The 17,921-nt window shown below is 52.7% G+C and overlaps 1 protein-coding gene across 4 annotated transcripts in view; it reads left to right on the top strand.

Annotated features, from left to right (window-relative positions):
* The first annotated feature begins 645 nt into the window (after positions 1-645).
* The window catches only part of LINGO3 (leucine rich repeat and Ig domain containing 3), a 40,894-nt gene continuing 23,618 nt past the window's right edge, over positions 646-17,921 (top strand). The window contains exon 1 of one of the 4 annotated variants that reach the window (XM_083483857.1): positions 646-730. The gene's annotated coding sequence lies outside the window, so the exon portion shown is untranslated. Of the gene's footprint in view, positions 760-1,054; positions 1,115-13,395; positions 13,530-17,921 lie in introns of those variants that run through there. The other 3 variants (XM_083483858.1, XM_083483856.1, XM_083483859.1) reach the window with 3 other exon arrangements.

Here is a 17,921-nt window from a genome sequence, read left to right on the forward strand (position 1 = left end):
GGACACTGCGGAGACCCCACTCTCAGGCACAAATATCTCTGAATGATTTATCCACTCCTTTTCCAATTCTCACACACCCTCAAGTAACGGGGGAAGCCCCCCCCCCCCGCTAATTCAGGCCTCAGGCTGGTTCTCCCGGCTTCTCTTCATCCCCCTAGCTTGGCCCCCTCTACCTAAAGCTTGCTTCTATTTCTCAGCACAGGCCCACAGGACGTCAACTTGGGGGGCTGGGAAGGCAGGGGTATAGGTCAATCACAGAATGGTAGCCTTGGAAGGCGACCTCGAGCGTCATCTAGTCCAACCCGCTGCAATGGGTTTGCTTTCCTAGGCCGGAGCGAGGGCGCCCCTGCTGGGCTTAGGCTGCTGCCGACGAGGCTCGTGCTCCCCAGAGGGCAAATCTGGATCAAATGGGGCGAGGGGCGGGCAGAATTCTGAGTGCCACTGGTGCCCTACAGACCCCCCCCCAAAAAAGCCGACGCCTGGAAGCCTCCGGGGCGCGCGCTCTGCTGGGCTCTTTTCGGTCCCCTCAACCCTGCTCCGGAGCGTCGCGTTTGTGGGAAGCCCTCCGGAGTCAGTCCCGAGGGCTCTCGGAGGGACTCGCGAGCGACGGCGCGGCGGCTCCGGGGCGCGCTCAGCCGGGCCGCCGCGCGCCCCCGCTGCAGCTGCCCGGCGTGGAGCGCGACGCGGAGCAGGCCGGGCTTGGAGGCGCCGGCGGGGAGCAGCCGCCCAGGTAGGGCCGAGCCGGGCGGGGGCGGGGAGGTCTTGGTCTGCTCCGGGCGCAGGAGGGCGAGCGGGAGAGGGTCTCCACGCCGGGAAGCGAGGCGGCGGCGGCGGCTGAGGGGGATGCAGCCCCGTCCCCAGCAACAGGCGCTCCTCGAAGTGAGGCCACAACTCGGGGCTCGGACAGGGCCTGGAAGCAGCGGCTCCGGCTCTCGGACCGGAGAAGGGGACTTCGAAAGCGGCCTGGAGGAGAGAAGCCCCGAGGCGGCGAGAGCGGGGAGCGCGGTGCCTCGTCCAGGCCTCGCTTTGGGCCGGCTCCTCGGTCGCACGTGCTCCTGGGGATGGGCGAGGGTTCCCCAGGACCTCAGCCGGGAATCCGCGTCCCTGCGACTTGGCGAGGCCTCCTCCTTGGTCCCGGGCGCTCCTCGCTCCTGCTCGTTTTCAATGGTGCAATCCTGAGCAGCGTCGCCGCGCTTCAAAGGGGGCGCTCATCTGAGGAGAGGCGACTGCGCAACCGCAGGGAGGAAAGGGCCGCCTGCCCGCGCCGCTGCTTGGAGGCGCCCCAGTGATTTGCCATGGGGAGATGAAGGGTGCTGGCCGAAGTGGGCCTCCTTGGGCCTCGTTCGGTTGCTGCAGGGCTCTTCTGGTCTTCCAGATTCTCCCTGCCATTTGTTCAGACCGAGGACCCTCTTGCCTCCTTTGAGTGCTCCCCCCCCTTCCCCTTGCAAATACTTGGTCTTTTCTCTCCCTGCACACAGATGGTTGTTCTCTGCGGCGTCTCGTGCGCTCCAATGCACATGGTGTGATGGGGAGGGGAGAGGAGAGACAGAACTCCTGGGTCCTGCTCCTGACTCATCTTGAGCAAGTCTGTGCTGCGGACGTGAAAGGGGGGCTCTGCCCTTGTGCTGGGGGTGAGCGCACACACGCACACACTTTTCTTCAGTAACGGTTTCTAATCTGTGTGGAACCTCTTTGAATTGTGCACTGAGGGGGTCACAGCTGGGCACAATCTGCCCTGATCCAGACTCGCCCAATATCATCAACATGGTGCTTGCTTGCATGCTTGCCTCCCTCCCTAAGTCCCACTGTGTTCCCTAGGCGATTCTTGGAATTGTGACCTCTGTCACATGCAGACACCTTCCAGGAGCCACAGGTGAGAGCTGAGAGCGGGGGGGGGGGGGGCAAAAGTGGACAATAACCCCCAAAAGGAGCAGGATGTGCCCCTCCCCATACAGCCCATAACCCCTCTCCTGCAGTATATCAGTCATCCTGAACTGCCTGCCACAAGCCTCTTGGTGATTGTGGTGTTTTCTGCAATTAGAATAACTTGAACCAGGAAGTCATCAGACCCTCTGGTTGAGTTTGAATTGCTGGTGTTCATGGGTCCTGGTGGCTTCCCTTCTTCATTTAAGACTGAATTTTGAAGGACCCAAAACAGTTAGTACACCAGGAAGTGCCATAAAACAGGCCACAAGTGTGCTTAGCAGTTGTTGTTTTTGGAGGGGTTGGTGCACGTGTGAGAGTCCCTGTGAATCCCTGTGAGTTATAAAGAGCTGCAAGACAGTCCTGTGAGGCATGCAAATTGTGAATTAGGGCACAGATGGTTCCCTCCAAGTTTCATTTTAAGATGCCTTGATAAAGATATTTATGGCTGCTTTTTTATTCTGCATCTATACATACCTTCCAACCTACCTACCCACCCCCACACATTCTAACTGAAGGCTGGAACAGATGTTTGGTTTCTGGTTCCCCAGTGGAGAATATTTGTGCCTTCTGGCATTTTGGTAGATGCTGCGGCTGTCACTGTTCTTGCTCAGGGTCGTAGTTTCCTGCCTCTTTGATGGCCTTACCTGGCCAAGTGCTTCCTCTGGCTTCCTTTCCACATCCAGTGGTCCTGGACTAGCACCTTCCAGTGTTGAGGGCTGCATCCACTGATAGCCAACCTGCTCTAATGGTGAGAAGATGGCCTTGGGTTTGTTTCTCATTTGGCAACTTGTCCAGCTTTCCAGGTTATTTTGGCAGCTTCCTTTGGAAACTGATTCAGCTGAAATGAGCAAGCACTTCTCTTCCAGGAGAGCTTGTTGACTCCAAGCCTGAGTGTTACTGTTGGTGATAAGATGCTGCATTTGGTGTGCAAAGAGCTGTTCAGGATGCCGTGTGTGGCTTCAGCACCCCTTCCTCAGAGCTACTGCTCTGGTGGAGATTGGGAGAACCCATGGCGGAGTTGAGGCAGGGGAACCCTCCAGAGCCCTCACTGCAGATTGCCTGAGTTGTATCTGGTCTCCAAGGAAGTGCCGTGAGCAGCCTTCCTTTGCCCCCTTAGGCTTTTGCTACAGAGACGGCCTCTTCTCCTCTGATTCCTGTCACCTCCTCCCTGAGATGCTTTGTGGCTTTTTTGTTTGGCTCACTAGCTGTCAACACCCCAGCATCATTTTTTGCTCGCTAATCGCTTCTGGACACATTTCCCATTGCTGAGAAGTTCCCTTTTAATTTGTAAGCCTGGAAAGAGACAGGCCTGTCTGGATGAAGTTGTGTTTGGTATTTAGAAGCAGGAGAGAGTGAGGGCTTGAGTGGATCCATCCAGTGAGGTCTTTTCATGGCTGGTTTGTGCTCCTCGCAGTCTGGAGGACTTGCTTCTGCTTTTGGGGAAATCTTTTGGTCTGGAGAAATGAGGCAATGCAGAGGCAAGCCTGTTCTAGGACCCCTGCAGTGGGCAGCTTTAGGGGGCTCCTCTGTACGGAAGCCGGCTTGCAGCTCTGGGCCACAAAGGAAGAGGAGGCCATTTCCTGCTTGTTTGTACTTCATTCTGCCTTAGAATAATAGAATTGTAGAATTGGGAGGGACTGCAAGAGTCATCTAGTCCACTTTCTACAATGCAGAAATCGCAGCTAAAGCATCCAAATCAGGGGGGCATTCTGCTTTGCCTGCAGGAGATCCCAGGTTCAATCCTGATGGTGAGATTTCCAGTGCTGAAAACCAGCAGAGCTGCTGCCGGTCAGTTTTGGCAGTGCTGAGCAAGATGGACTTGGAATAAGGCCACTTCCGTTATTCCTAAGAGCCATGGGCAACACCAGTGAACCTCGCCCAGGTCTGGCAGCTGGTGGGGGAGAGGGATAAAGGAGACTACAGTTGTGGACACCATCTGAGTGAGGGTCTCCCTAGACCAGTTCAGCCCCCACTGATGGGGGATATCTCAGCTGGCCAAGGAACCAAGGAGTGGGGAGAACACCAGCTCCTTCCTGGTTCAGAACCAAGACCCACTTTGCCCAGCACTTTCCTTGGCAGAAATCATAGTGGGCCAAAGGAAGATGGCTTGCTTTGTTGTTGGTTCGCCATGAAGTTTTAAGCTCCCCCTGAATTGGGAGGCTCTTGTTTCAGCTGACATCAGCACCGGCTGACCTGCTTGCCCCATGAATTTGTCTTGTACTTTTTAAAGACCTCTATGCTTTTGTTGGGTGGCGCTGTGGAACCTAGGACTTGCCGATCAGAAGGTCGGCAGTTTGAATCCCCACGATGGGGTGAGCTCCCGTTGCTCGGTCCCTGCTCCTGCCAACCTAGCAGCTCGAAAGCACATCAAAGTGCAAGTAGATAAATAGGTACCGCTCCGGCGGGAAGGTAAACGGTGTTTCCGTGCGCTGCTCTGGTTCGCCAGAAGCGGCTTAGTCATGCTGGCCACATGACCCGGAAGCTGTACGCCAGCTCCCTCGACCTATGCTTTTGTCCAAGTATTGTGTCTTTTAAAAAAATGTATTCTGAAAAATAAGAAGTCTGGGAAGAGACCAGCAAGTGTTTGCAAGAAAAGTGTCTTGGAAGTGGGGGAGATGGAAACAGACTAGATTTCATATTGACTCAATATCTCTTTCAAATCTCCGTTTAGAGCAGCAGCGAAGGCATCATATCAGGTGAAAGTGCTGCAAAGAAGGGGAGGGGAGAGATGGGATGGATGGCTCAGCTGAAAACATCAATTTGACTTCTGGCCATGACTGCCTAAGCTTAACGGGAGGCTATTTTTAAAGTGTTTATCTGCAGTTTACCTCTTCTGACAAAACAAATACAGTGGTACCTCAGGTTAAGTACTTAATTCATTCCAGAGGTCCGTTCTTAACCTGAAACTGTTCTTAACCTGAGGTACCACTTTAGCTAATGGGGCCTCCTGCTGCTGCCATGCCGCCGCCGCACGATTTCTGTTCTCATCCTGAAGAAAAGTTCTTAACCCGAGGTACTATTTCTGGGTTAGTGGAGTCTGTAACCTGAAGGGTATGTACCACTGTACTTCAGCATGGCAGTTTCCCAAAGTGTTGCCCTGCTAGCCATGACAAAGAGCTCTGAGTTACTTGTGAATCTCACCCTGTTTCCTCTCTGAGAGGCTTTGATCCCCAGCCTGGTCTACCGGGAGCAAGTGGGACCTGGATGCTGTGCATGGGCAGCTTCCTTTTCTTCATGGGCCAAGTGGAGATGTTGGTTAATGGTCTACCTCACCAGGTTGTTGGAAGGGCAAATGTGATAGAGATTGCAAGCTCTCCTTTCAGCGTAGTGCTTGCAAACCGTTGCTCAGAATCCTTTCTCCACTGCTAAAGCAAAAATCAACCATTTTGCAACCCAGGCTTTGGCACCCAATCCCAAATGGCAAAGAGTCCTTCCTTCACAGAGCACAAAGTACCAATTCAATGGTGTCCCTCAAGGGACTCCCCTTGGGTGACTTCTCTGAATCCGTGATGCCATCTAGCACCCAGCCATGCCTTTGGGCCCCCACTCTCAGGAGCATCTCTCCCACCATCACCTGAGCAGAGGCCCCAAAGACCCCTTAGAGGTGCTGCTTCCACTGTTCCATCCACCCCACTCGTACCATTTTGGGAATAGGCAGCTGCCAGTCTCTGTGTGGGAGGAGGGCAGAGACACCTCCTTTCTCAGCCTTTGAAACAGGAGGTGCCAGTTTCCGGCATGCAAAAGATGCAGGCAGTGGCGTAGCGTGGGTTGTCAGCACCCGGGGCAAGGCAAGTAATTTGCGCCCCCAACCCGTGGATTTGCGCCCCCTCACCCTACCCCCTAGATGTTGTGCCCGGTGCGGCCGGCCCCCCCTGCACCCCCCACGCTACGCCACTGGATGCAGGAGTCCCCGTGGGACACAGAGCCCCCCCCCACGCGCCTGCATGCAGGTGCCCATCTGGCCCACAGCTGCACCCTCAGCAGGCAGGCCGGCAGGCCACAGCCATGCCTGTGGCTCTGGAACAGGACCAATGAACTTACTTTCTTTTCTCGAGGGGGACTTAGCTGCTCCCCAAAATCCACCTTTCGCCGGGCTTCTGCCCCTCTTAAGTCCGGGCCCTGGATTCCCACTGTCTTGGCATGTGGGGTCCTTAGTCTCAGGATGCCAACCGTCCCCCCTCACTGACCCATGATTCAGTGAGCGTGGAAGGAACGGTGTCTGCCCCCCACCCCACGCTTGGTATTCTCATCCAAGGGCTAAGGACCTTCTTGTTAGAATTCCTGCTTTATGATTGCAGTCATGGGATTGTTGTCTATCACATGACGGTGTATGTTTTGACTCCACAGTGAGGGAAGTGACGGAGACAGGATGTTTGTGTTACTGTGTTCCAGTGCTCCGTGTGTGTTTATATGTAACTAAGGTAAAGGTAAAGGGACCCCTGACCATTGGTCCAGTCGTGACCGACTCTGGGGTTGCAGCGCTCATCTCGCTTTATTGGCTGAGGAAGCCGGCGTACAGCTTCCGGGTCATGTGGCCAGCATGACTAAGCCACTTCTGGCGAACCAGAGCAGCGCACAGAAACGCCGCTTACCTTCCTGCCAGAGCGGTACCTATTTATCTACTTGCACTTTGACGTGCTTTCGAGCTGCTAGGTTGGCAGGAGCAGGGACCGAGCAACGGGAGTTCACCCTGTCATGGGGATTCGAACCGCCGACCTTCTGATCGGCAAGTCCTAGGCTCTGTGGTTTAACCCACAGCGCCACCCGCGTCCCTGTAAATAAAGTAGATTAGCCAAAATGCTGAGTTCCTGAGGTCTGTTACGCAGACTGCAAGAACTCTGCGGATCCCTAAGTGTGCCGATGTCTGTTGGCATCAGTCGTTGTGATGTTCGGGCAGAAGAAAGCTTTTGAAGCTCCCAAACGATCGACCAGGAGGGAGGGAACATGCCAGTCAGGCATGTGTCTCTGCCAGGGTCCTACTCAAGAGTAGAATGAGCTCCTCACACTCCTGCCCTCCCTTTGCCCAACAGCCAGGCCTCTAGCCTGCACCGGCACAGCCTCCCCCACTGCCTTCTCTACGCCTTTCTGTTCTGATCACATCAGTGCACTTTAAAAGCACTTCCTTTGGGGCCCCACAAAGACGCCCCCCCAGGCCTGAGGAGAGCAGCTCTCCCACGCTGGAACACTGCCTGTCAAGTTGCATTTCTTACAGATTCCAGCAAGGTGAAAGGGCAGGCAGGCAGACAGATCAGCTGCTTTGCAGGAGCCGGAGGTGGGCAGAGGGGCTCCTGCCCCCCTCACAGAGCATGGGTCCTGCCACCACATCTCCTCTCTCGGCAGTTTGTGGCAGCAGGTACAGGGAAGAGGCCCTGGGTCTGCTGCCAAACAAGCATCCCCTTTCTTTTCCTTCCTTCCTTCCCTGCCACACTGAGCCTGTCAAGCTGACGCCCACCTGAAGAAATGCTTCTGAAAAACCAGATATACTTTCTGTCACTGGATGATGCTATTCTGGTCTCCATTTCCCCTTCCATGTTCCCTTCACAGGCTGAGGGGTGGCAGGGGGCGGGCTCCTCCTCCTCCTACCCGGAGTCAAGTCTTTGCAGGACCAGAACCAGCTAGCATTACGCAAAGCAGTTTGGAGCAGCCCAGAGATGTTCATGATGAGCAGCCCTTGGGGGCAGGCTGAGTCAGGCAAGAGTTTTGCCTTGACTCCTGAAAGACCAGCAAAGCTTTGGGAGGGCATCACTTCAGGGGCTTGAATTGCAAGACTGAAGTCCTTTCATCCGCTGCCTGAATCAGGATAGCAGGATTTATTCCAGTTTTTGGATGTTAATTAGCTGGATGGTTTGTGAATGGTGACAGATTGTATTTTTTGTATGTCAGTTCCTTTTAATTTCTTCCTTCATGCTACACCTATGTGTATACACCCTGGAATCCTTTGCACTCCCAAGTATTTTACATTTATTTGCAGTAAATAAATGTATGAAACAAATACTTGCCAGCTGTCAGAAAACCTTAATCCCCCACCAAAAGCTGATTTGTTAAACTGGTTGGTCTTTCAGGTACTGCTGTGGAAATCTCAGCATTGCTCTGGCTTATCTGGTCAGCGCTGAGGATGTGCAGGGGGTGCTGAGACTGGGGTGGGAGACCCTGCAGGTGCCCCATGGAGCCATGGGGTTGGGAGGGAGCCTCCGTGGCTCCTGGTGCTTTTGCTGCAATAGACCAACATGGCTACACCTCTGGAAAATGATGGGTGTGAATCCTGGGAGGTTCAGTTCATTCACTGCAAGCCTTGCAAGGCACTAGTGTCCCCCTCCCCAAGGCCTGTGCTATTCCTTGGGAGAGGCAGTTCAGCTGCCATCTTTCCAGTGATGGAGGGGACTTGAGCAGTGGCCTTAGGACTGGCCCAACCACTCCAAGGGGTAGTCCAAAGAGCCAGCCCACCTGTCCAGCCCATTGTCTGGACCCCTGAATCAGGTCTTTCTGATGCATTGCCTGCCTGGGACTTGCTGGGGGAGAAGCACAGCTGAAGCAGACATTTTCTGGCAGGGCGCATGGTAGCGGCAGTGGAAGGAGAGTCCAGAGTTGGTATCAGAGATCCTCCCCATAAAGCAATTAGGCTTGGATTCCCTAAGGGAGATGGGGAGGGATGTTGGGGTGTGTAGGTGTGTGTGTGTTATGAGGCAGAAGCCATGGCTCTGTGATTCATTGTGATGCCTCTTACTCCACCTTTGATTGCAGGCTGGGTATTAACTGCCACCTCCAGATGAATGTTCCCAGGGGAAGCGGTGGCAGGAGAGACAGTTTTCAGGTGGGAGCTGAAATGTGGAAAGCAGGCAGGGAACCAGCGGTGCCTCTTTGAAGCACTGGAAGCAAGAGGTAGAAAATGGAGCTGAGCAAGACAAGCCGAGCCACAGGCCTTGGCAGTGGTGGGCTTCCAAGGGCTCAGGAAGTCCTTGGGTCGTGATGCATCCAGATGCCTCTCGCAGGTGTGTGCAATGTGTGTGGAGCTGTGACTATTGTGGCCATGATCTGCGTAGTCCTCTGCCTCCCCACAATCCCCCCTCAATGCTCTGACTGGTGGCTCAGACCTTTATCTGAGGAGATGGTGGAGCCAGGAGAGGCCGATCCCCGAGGGTCTTCTGTGGGGTCAGCTGCTGTCCTCTGAGGGGCTTGGCTGTGATATCTGCCATGGTTTCAGCAACTGCTCTTTTCTCCCTTTCTTTTTTGTAATTGACTTTATAGTTACCCATGCCTTGTGGTTGCTGCTTGTCTTTTTTATGCTGTAAGTCTCTTTGGATCAGCGATCCTCAGAAACAGCCTAGAAATGGCTTGGAGAAAGAAATGGGGACAGCTTGAGCTTGGTGGGAGCAGCCCAAACCTTCTCCCATCTTGCTCTTGGAGTTGCAAAACATCCATGGAGGCAAAGCTGCCGGCAGGCCTGTGGAAAAGCACGCTGCCTCGACTAACAGTATCAGGAGCTGTAAACTGCTTGCTTATGGATGCTCCTCCTGGCTCTCCTCTGGGCTCCCTGCCTCACTTGGAGACGGCAGCTAGCAGGCCACCAGCAGCCAATGTTCTTTGGGGACAAGAAAATAGCTCCTGCACAGGCAGCGGGGGAAGAAACTGCTCCCCCCCCCATCCCACCATGGCTGCCAGGAAATTGCAAGGATGGCTTGGGACACCAGGAGTGGCTCCTCTTGCTTGAAGAGAGACCTGGAAATCCAGAATGTGTTTTTGCACCCTGTTCCCTCAGTAATAGCTCCCAGTAATAGTTCATGGCTTAGAGCATTTGCTGTGGGGGTAGCAGGAAGGCTGTTTGTGGGGTGAGGCTTGCTGTGGTGTGAACCATTCATTATCTCAGGCCAGCTCTCTGCCTCCAGGGATTAGGCTTATTCTGGATGGCTGAGACTGGCCATTTGACCTGGGGTGGGCTTTCGGAGACTGGGCCCTGCTGAGTTGTGGGCCTTGGCTGCTGTTGAGTTGCAGTGCTGGGGGTGGGGTGGGCAGGACTCCCTAACCATGGGCGTTTGCAAGGGGAGGACAAAGGCTGCTTCTTTTCACTAACATCCGATGTGTGCAAGGCTGCGCCAGGACCTTTGCCCTGACCTGGATTTGCTGCGCCCCTTTTTGGCTTTTGATGCAGGATCAGGTCAGTGCAGTGAGAGCAGAATCTTGCACTGCAGGAAGAGGAAAAAGGTGGACCCTGGGCAGGAGCCTTGGCCCCCAGTGGCTGCACACCCAAGGCCCAAACTGCAGAGTTTAACAGTTAGACTGGCTGGGACTTCTTGAAGACCCCTCCCCGCCCCATGGCAGGAGACCCTTGCCGGGGTCCCGCAATTCTGTGGTGCCTTTAGCATGAGCTAATGATCAATAATCTTTTTGAGCCTGCAGAGTATTCAGTGTTGCAGGCAAAGTTAGTAAATGTGCCACGCTTAATGTGCTGCTTCCTTGACTCAAGCAACAGCAAGCAGCTGCCTGGGTCTTGTCATCCGGGTGGTCATAAAGGCCAGGGAGTCCAACTCTAGGGCCTAGGCATAATTTGTACTGCTTTATGTAAAATCACTGCTTTGAGAGTGTAGTTGAACAGCATCTAGAGCAGTGTTTTTCAACCTTTTTTGGACAAAGGCACACTTGTTTCATGAAAAAAATCACGAGGCACACCACCATTAGAAAATGTTAAAAAAATTAACTCTGTGCCTATATTGACTATATATAAACTTACCGGGCTGCTGCTGCTGCACAGGGCTGGACTCACTCGTCTCTCTTCCGAGACCCGACCGTGACCGACTGGTTCCAGATGACCTCCTCACCTCACGCTGCACCTGCGACCTAGTCTGGATCCGGATGCGGTCTCTCTGCAGTGCCGACTCCCGCCGAGTCCTGGTCTCCATCCGTCTCCTCCTGCTCCGGTCCTCCTGGTGACTCGAGCCGCGACGTCTTCTTCTCTCCACTGCTGCGCACACTGTGCTCGGGCGGGAAGGAAGTCGGAAGATGATGTCCTACTGTGATAGGTCCAGGCTGGAGTCTGGACCAATCACAGCCTGGACATCAGAAAAGTGGAGGGTGTCCCCTTGAGGAGCGCCAATCGGCGCCCCTGCTGGCCGAGGGTGGGGTCAAAAACCCCACCCCACCCATACCCAGGACACAGTCCGGCGCCCGCCTAGTGGGCGAAAATTTGACTTTTTTGTTTTTTAAATTTTTTGAATTTTTCAATTTTTCCCACGGCACACCAGGCAACATCTTGTGGCACACTAGTGTGCCGCGGAACAGTGGTTGAAAAACACTGATCTAGAGGACCACAGAGCCACCCCCCCCTTTGCTCCAATTAGTTCTTACTGGAGTTCATGAAATTATGGCATGTTTGCTTTCTACCTTTGGAGACTTTGCAGTCAAAAGGTGGGTGATAAATTTTATTTTAGTAGTCAAGCAGAGCATTCCAGAAGGAAATGGAGCACAGAAGCTGCTGAGCTTGGCTCCCAAATTCACCCCCTCCTACGTACATCCCTTTCTGCCCCTTGGACCCCCTCCTTGCAAGTTGATGGCTCTGTTGGGGGAGGCTCTTCTCCTGACCAGAGGTACCTGCTGAGGCTATATCAGCCATCGGCTATATATGTGTTATCCAGCACAGATAACAATTCTTAGGGAAACTGGCAACATTTTGTTGCATTCTGGGAATAAGAGGCAAACCTCTCTTTAAAGGTGCCCTTGGGCTGCCAAATGTATTTTGGAATGCTTAGCATTAAATATACCCTCCTCCCCTCCCAGAACTATCAGCCAGTGAAGAATCTCTGAGTGTTGCTTTCCTGAGGGGTGGTCAGCTGACTCCTCCGGGATGTCCTGGCATCCGCTTCTGTGAGCGAAAACTATGCAGTGCATGTAGTTCCAACCTTAGGGGCTCCCAAACACAACTTTCTGGAAACATTGCTGGTCACAGCTGGGAGATGTCAGCCAGTAGCCACCTCTAGCTCTGGGTAGGGAGGCCCTTTTGACCCCACATCCTGGAAGGATGTGCTTGCCCACAAAGGAAAGTAGCCATGGAGCTTGGCTGAGCTGGGGAACATGGCCTGCCAGGGCCAGGATCTCCGTCCAGGTCTCTCAAAGTGGCCACCTTTGTGCTGCCTGCTTCCATCAATCCAGAAGTACCAAGGTGGCATCTGTCTGGAAGGCTTTGTGGTTTTGTGTGTGTGAAGTCTTGCAACAAGCGGAAAGGAAAGCGCTCAGTGTCCTACTCTTGGTCAGAACTGGGGGCTTCCTGATGTAGCAGAGCAGAGAAAAACTTAAGGAAGCATTTTTGTAAAAAGCACATGCCTAATTTGAAGGGCTGTTGTGTCTTTGCAGGTTTTCAAAACCCAGCGACAAGTAGGCCACTGGAAGCCTAGTTCTCCCCACCCTTCAAACATCCTGATCAATATGGATCTCTGGTGCCTCAGTGATGGTTCCAGTTTGAAGCTGCAGAGCTTTGGGAAGAAGCAGTGCCTGGATCCCTCACTCCCAAAAGGCTTGTCCTGATTTCAGTCAGCCTTTTCCCGTGGCGCTGTCTCCAAAGCATAAATCTGAGGCTGGCTCTTGCATGGATTTATGCAAATCCTCCTCTAACTTCTCAGTCTGCTGCCTTTGTTCCTTACTGGATGTTGGCAGACATTGGCTGCCTCCCCCACCCCACCCCCAAGCATGGAAAATAAGCACAGAGTTGTCTTACTTTCCTTTGTTTTTATAGTGACTGGATAAATGATTGTGATGCATAGGAAAAGGAAAGGCACCCTCTCCCTCATCTGGCTTTAGGGCTCTTCTGTATGTGGTCAAGCGGATAAAAGGTTTGTTCAGTTCAGCGGTGAGTGTTTTCAGAAGACAGGTGATGGATGCTCAGGCTGGCTTGCAAAGCAAATTCCTCTCACATAAGTGGTGGTGGAAGCTGATTGCATCTGCTATCGGGCAATTTGCACAACCCAGTTAGGGTGGCTAGTGGGGTGCATGTGGAGAAAGAGGCCCATGCGCCAAATACGTCTCCATGCACCTGGTCTGGGGGTGGTACTTGATGAGCATGCTGGTGGTGCTTCTTCCGCCCTGTGCTCTGGCTGGGCAAATCCTGCATGACAGGGAGGCGTAGAGCAGGCAGCTGTCCGCCTGAATGGCTTGGCTCAAGATCTCCATTCACCCAGAGAGCCCCTCTGCCTTAACTCATAATTCCATGCAGACTCCATTTCACAAGCCTCTCCATGGCTGCTTCAGCCGATTCGCTCCACGGAGCTCAACCTGCTTTGCTGACCTGGCAATACATTCCTATTTTATGTATCAGTTCCAGGCATGATAAACCTCTGTTCTCGCCTGCAGCTTGTAGAGTCATTTGAGGGCTTTGCTATCTTCCTTTTAGTGATGGGGTGGGGGCAGCTCACAGACCCTGAGAATGATACTTTGTGATGGCAATGAGGCATGTATCTTTTGTGGCCCAGACGTGGAAGTGTCCTACATGCAAAACATCTCTGATTTCATTTTTTTAAAAAAACCAATTCAGAAATCTTCCCAACACATCTCTCCTTCCTTCCCTTCTGTCATCCTACTTTCCTAAGATGAAAACTTCCACTTGGAGAATGCAACAAAAGGTGAGTCTTCCTGTGTGCCAATCCTGCACTTCCTTCCCTAAAAGGTGTTGAACCTCTCAAAGCGAATAGTGTGCAACATCAGATTTCAAAGGGGACAGGAGGGAGGGAAACCGGAGGCTTCCATTGGGTGGAGCTGAAAGGTCTGCCTGGTCCTTGAATGCCTATGTTTCTCCAAGCATCCCCACCTGGATGTGTTGGAGACAAGTTCAATGAGCTGCCTGATTTTTATATTTTCAGTCAAGGTGGGCGCAGCCAATGCTCTTCCTCTGACCCAGCAGTTTTTGATCTGCCTTTACTTGGCTAAGTCTCTTCTCATGATAATAAGAGGCCAGAAGCCTCCACCAGTTTGTTGTTTCTGCTTAACAACAAGCAGAAATAAGAGCTCACTACTATTGCAACCATTTCATTTATCCTGATGAAAGGGTTACCTAAAACTGGCTTTTGATTGCATTGTTTGGATGAACAAAGCCAATCTGCAAATGTTTCTTTCGATTTTCATGGAGAAAGCAACTTCTTCGGCGATCACTCATAGCCGAGTGAGTCCATAAGTGACTGTGGAGGCCAATTCTGGATCCACATGTCCTTCTACAGTGGGGACATTGGTTTCTGGGTCGGAGTTGATGACGGTGTGGGTTTGCCAAGCAAGTCTTCTTCTTAGCCTGTTTCTCCCTTTCGTCCTGAGTTCAAGTGTCTTCAAAGTCTATGACACCTTTGGTAAAGGCTGTTGTCCAACTGGAGCACTCGCAGACCAGTGTTTCCCAATTGTTGGTGTTTATTCTACATGTTTTAAGATTTGCCTTGAGTCTTTAAACCTCTTTTGTTGAACACCAGCATTATACTTTCCATTTCTAAGTTCAGAATAGAGTAGTTGCTTTGGAAGACGATCATCAGGCATCCGAACAACATGACCAGTCCAACGAAGCTGATGTTGAAGAATCATTGCTTTGATGCTGGTGATCTTTGCTTCTTCCAGCACACTGGCATTAGTTTGCCTGTCTTCCCAAGTGATGTGTAAAATTTTTTGGAGACACTGTTGATGGAATCTTTCAAGAAGTTGGAGATGGCGTTTATAAGTTTCATGTTTCAGTAAGGTTGGTAGTACAATAGCTTTGTTTGTAAATAAGCATTTTGGTTTCCCTGCAAATGCCCCTCAAGCACTCTGCACTTCAATCAGAAGAAAACTGCACTTGCAGAGCTCTGGCAATTTTGGATTTTGGCATCAGTATCGGCCCTTGTGGAAAAGTAACTGCCCAGGTAGGAGAAGTGATTGACGTTTTCCAATGTTACACCGTTGAGTTGGATTTCTGGCGCTGCAGAGGGGTTGTTGTGTGCTTGTTGGTGCAGCACTTTGGTTTTTTGGATATTGAGCGATAGGCCAAGCTTTTCATAAGCGTCTGCGAAGATATTTAGGATGGTTTGGAGGTCATCCTCTGAGTGTGCACACACTATGTTGTCATCAGCATATTGAAGCTCTATGACAGAAGTTATGGTAACCTTACTCTTTGCTTTCAGCCTACTTAAGAGCTTTCCATCTGTTTGATATATGATTTCTACCCTGGTGAGGAGTTTCCCTTCAACAATGTGTAGGATCATGGCAATGAAGATAAAAAATAGAGTTGGAGCAATAATACAACCCTGTTTAACACTTGATCTCACTGTGAATTGTTCACTGAGAGCCATTGTTATCTCCAGTTGTTGCTGTCATATTATCATGGAGGAACTGAAAGATGTTCACAAATTTATCTGGGCAGCCGATTTTCAGCCGGGCACACATGGGCTGGATCCAGGCTTGCAGGGTCTGCTCTGCAGTTTAATCTTTCTTTGCCTCACTGTGGGCAACAGAAGTATTTTAAACTGACCAAGCAAGAGTCACAGACCTGTGACTCCAGAACACCTGCCCTTTTGCTTGGATGAATTTGGGGCTGCTTGATCTGTAAATTGTTTTTTCAGCAAGGCTGGTTTTGTTTGGAATAATAGGTTTTGTTTGGTTTCCATGACCTGTTTGTACCTGGATATGATCATAGAGAAAGCTGACTGCATGGGATTTGGGTCTGGTGTGAGACTGGCCTTCTGTGAATCTAGGGTGGTATATCGGTGAGGGGTGGGGGTGGAATTGCATGGTATTTGCCTTGTAAGTATCCCAGGGGACAGCAGGCACTCAAATGGGCCATCCACAGAAACTTGTTGGTCACAGAGTGATGCACCAGGTAAAAATGCCTGCTTCTTCCTTCTACCCACCCAGTGCTCACCTGGTGGGAGAAGGTGCCTGTTGCTCTAGCATCACAGACCCACAACCTCTGGTTGCTAAGCAACTCTGACACCTCTGGACCTCTTGCTGCCAGTGTAATTTAATTCTCTTCCTCCTCCATTTCTAAATCAGAAAGGGGAGGGGAAGCATCTCTCCATCAAAATGAAGATACCATCTATGCTCACTAGACCAGCCTATTTCTGCAGTCAGGCTCAGCTGTGAGCGAATGCAACAAAGGCCTTCTGAGCATGTGCATGTTTGGGGTTCTAGGACAAAGGGTTGGGGTGGAGAGCATCAACCTCCGGCATCTCTAGGTAGGGCTGAGAATGTTTCCAGCACTGGCTGCAGCTCCAACACATCTCATTCTGGAAACGTTTTTTTTTTTTTTTTTACTTTTGACAAAAAAAAGGTGAGAGTTGTGTAAAATTAGGCAGATGCTGCCCTCTGATGTCCTTCAAGGAGCCACTGCCTGAAGGGAGCATAGAAACAGAACCAAACTACTGGTCCACCCAGCTCAGCGCAACCGACTCTCTGGGGTTTCTGAGAGGGGGTTTCTCCAAACCCCACCTGGAGGTGCTGTTGGGGATTGAACCCAGGACCTTCTGCATACAAAGCAGGTGATCTGCTTCGGAACCAGACTCTTCCCTAAGGGATAGGGTTGGCCTAGGGATCTGTGCTGAGCAAGACGGTTGCTGCAGCTGCCACGAGTTGCCAGTTGTTCCCTGTCTATCAGCGGGAGGAAGAGGTGGCAGGGATCTCCATAGCTCTGCTTCCTGGTTGTGGCTTGGTGTGGTTTCCAAGGCACCCTCTTGTGGTGGTTGTTATTAAGCACTGGGGGACTTCAGATAGAAAGCCAGTGTGCATTGGTTGCTCTCCTGAAGCAAGAGGAGCCTTAATAACAGCTGGGTAATGCAGTGTTTCCCAACCGGTGTTCCCCGGCACACTAGTGTGCCGTGAGACGTTGGCTGGTGTGCCGTGGGAGGGAGGCAGGCGAGTCGGGCGGTGAGAGGCGGCGGCGGCGAGGATCCGCGTCCAGCCGGGGGCGGCTCCGCGGTGGTGGTGCCGAGCGGCGGGGCAGCGCGTGCAAAAGGGAGGAGCGCGAGACAGCGGAGGAGGAGGAGGCCGGCATGTCCGGGCAGCAGCAGCAACAGCAGCAGCAGCAACTCCCGGCGACGGCTCCTCAAGCCCCGCCGCCGCCCCCTCCTCCGCCCGCTATTGCCGCCACCACCACAACAGCCGCCGCCGCCGCAGTTGCCGCCGTCCCTCAGTCCCTCGCTCTGCTGCCTCCTCCCACCCCCAAAGCTTGGAGGTTCCCCGGCAAGGGGGAGGGAAAAAAACTTTCACTTTCGTGCGTCCCTCCCGGCGTGACGCTGCACGCTGACGTCACGGGGCTGTAATGGTGGTGTGCCGCGAGATTTTTTTCATTAAACAGGTGTGCCGTTGCCCAAAAAAGGTTGGGAAACACTGGGGTAATGAGGTTATCAGAAACCGCAGCAGATGTGTCAGAGGAGCTCCCCCGCCCTGCTTGGTTTCCAGAGCAAATCACCCCCAGGGTGCTTCCCTCATTAGCCAGAAAGGGACTGGCAATCTATTTTGGAAGGGAAGCCCTGGGCAGAGAGACCCACTTAATTTGTCAGTTGCTGGATTTCTCTGCTGGAATCTGCCGTCTCATGCTGTAGCCTGGCCACAGAATCAAAGGCCCAGGCGTGAGGTGTCACAGGAAGATGCCTCTCTCTTTGTGCCCCAGAGCAGCTCTGAAGCTCCTTCAATCCCTGCCAGGTTCTCTCCTGGCCACTCAGACCCACTGGAAATCTGACTGGAAATGGGGCACATCATTCAGTGTTGTCAGGGGTTTAGGAGCAGAGGCACGGGCAAGGGAGGAAACAGAGAGCGAAGGGGAGGAGGCAGAAGAAAAGATGAGTGATGACGACGACCCGAGATCTCCTAGTCTTTCCAGTGAATCAGAGGATTCACAGAAAGGAGCACCAGTGGCCAGGGCAAGGGGGGAGTCTAGGGGGGCACCCCAGGAAGATAGAGCCAGAGGGGACTCAGGGGAGAGCAGCTGGAAATCGGGACCAGCGTCACCGCCAGGAAGCAGGGAAGAGGAAGGGAGCCAGGGGGGAAGCGCTGGCAGCTCACCACAG

The sequence above is a fragment of the Podarcis liolepis genome (assembly GCF_965112155.1).
Source record: "Podarcis liolepis genome assembly, chromosome: 18".
Lineage (NCBI taxonomy): Eukaryota > Metazoa > Chordata > Lepidosauria > Squamata > Lacertidae > Podarcis > Podarcis liolepis.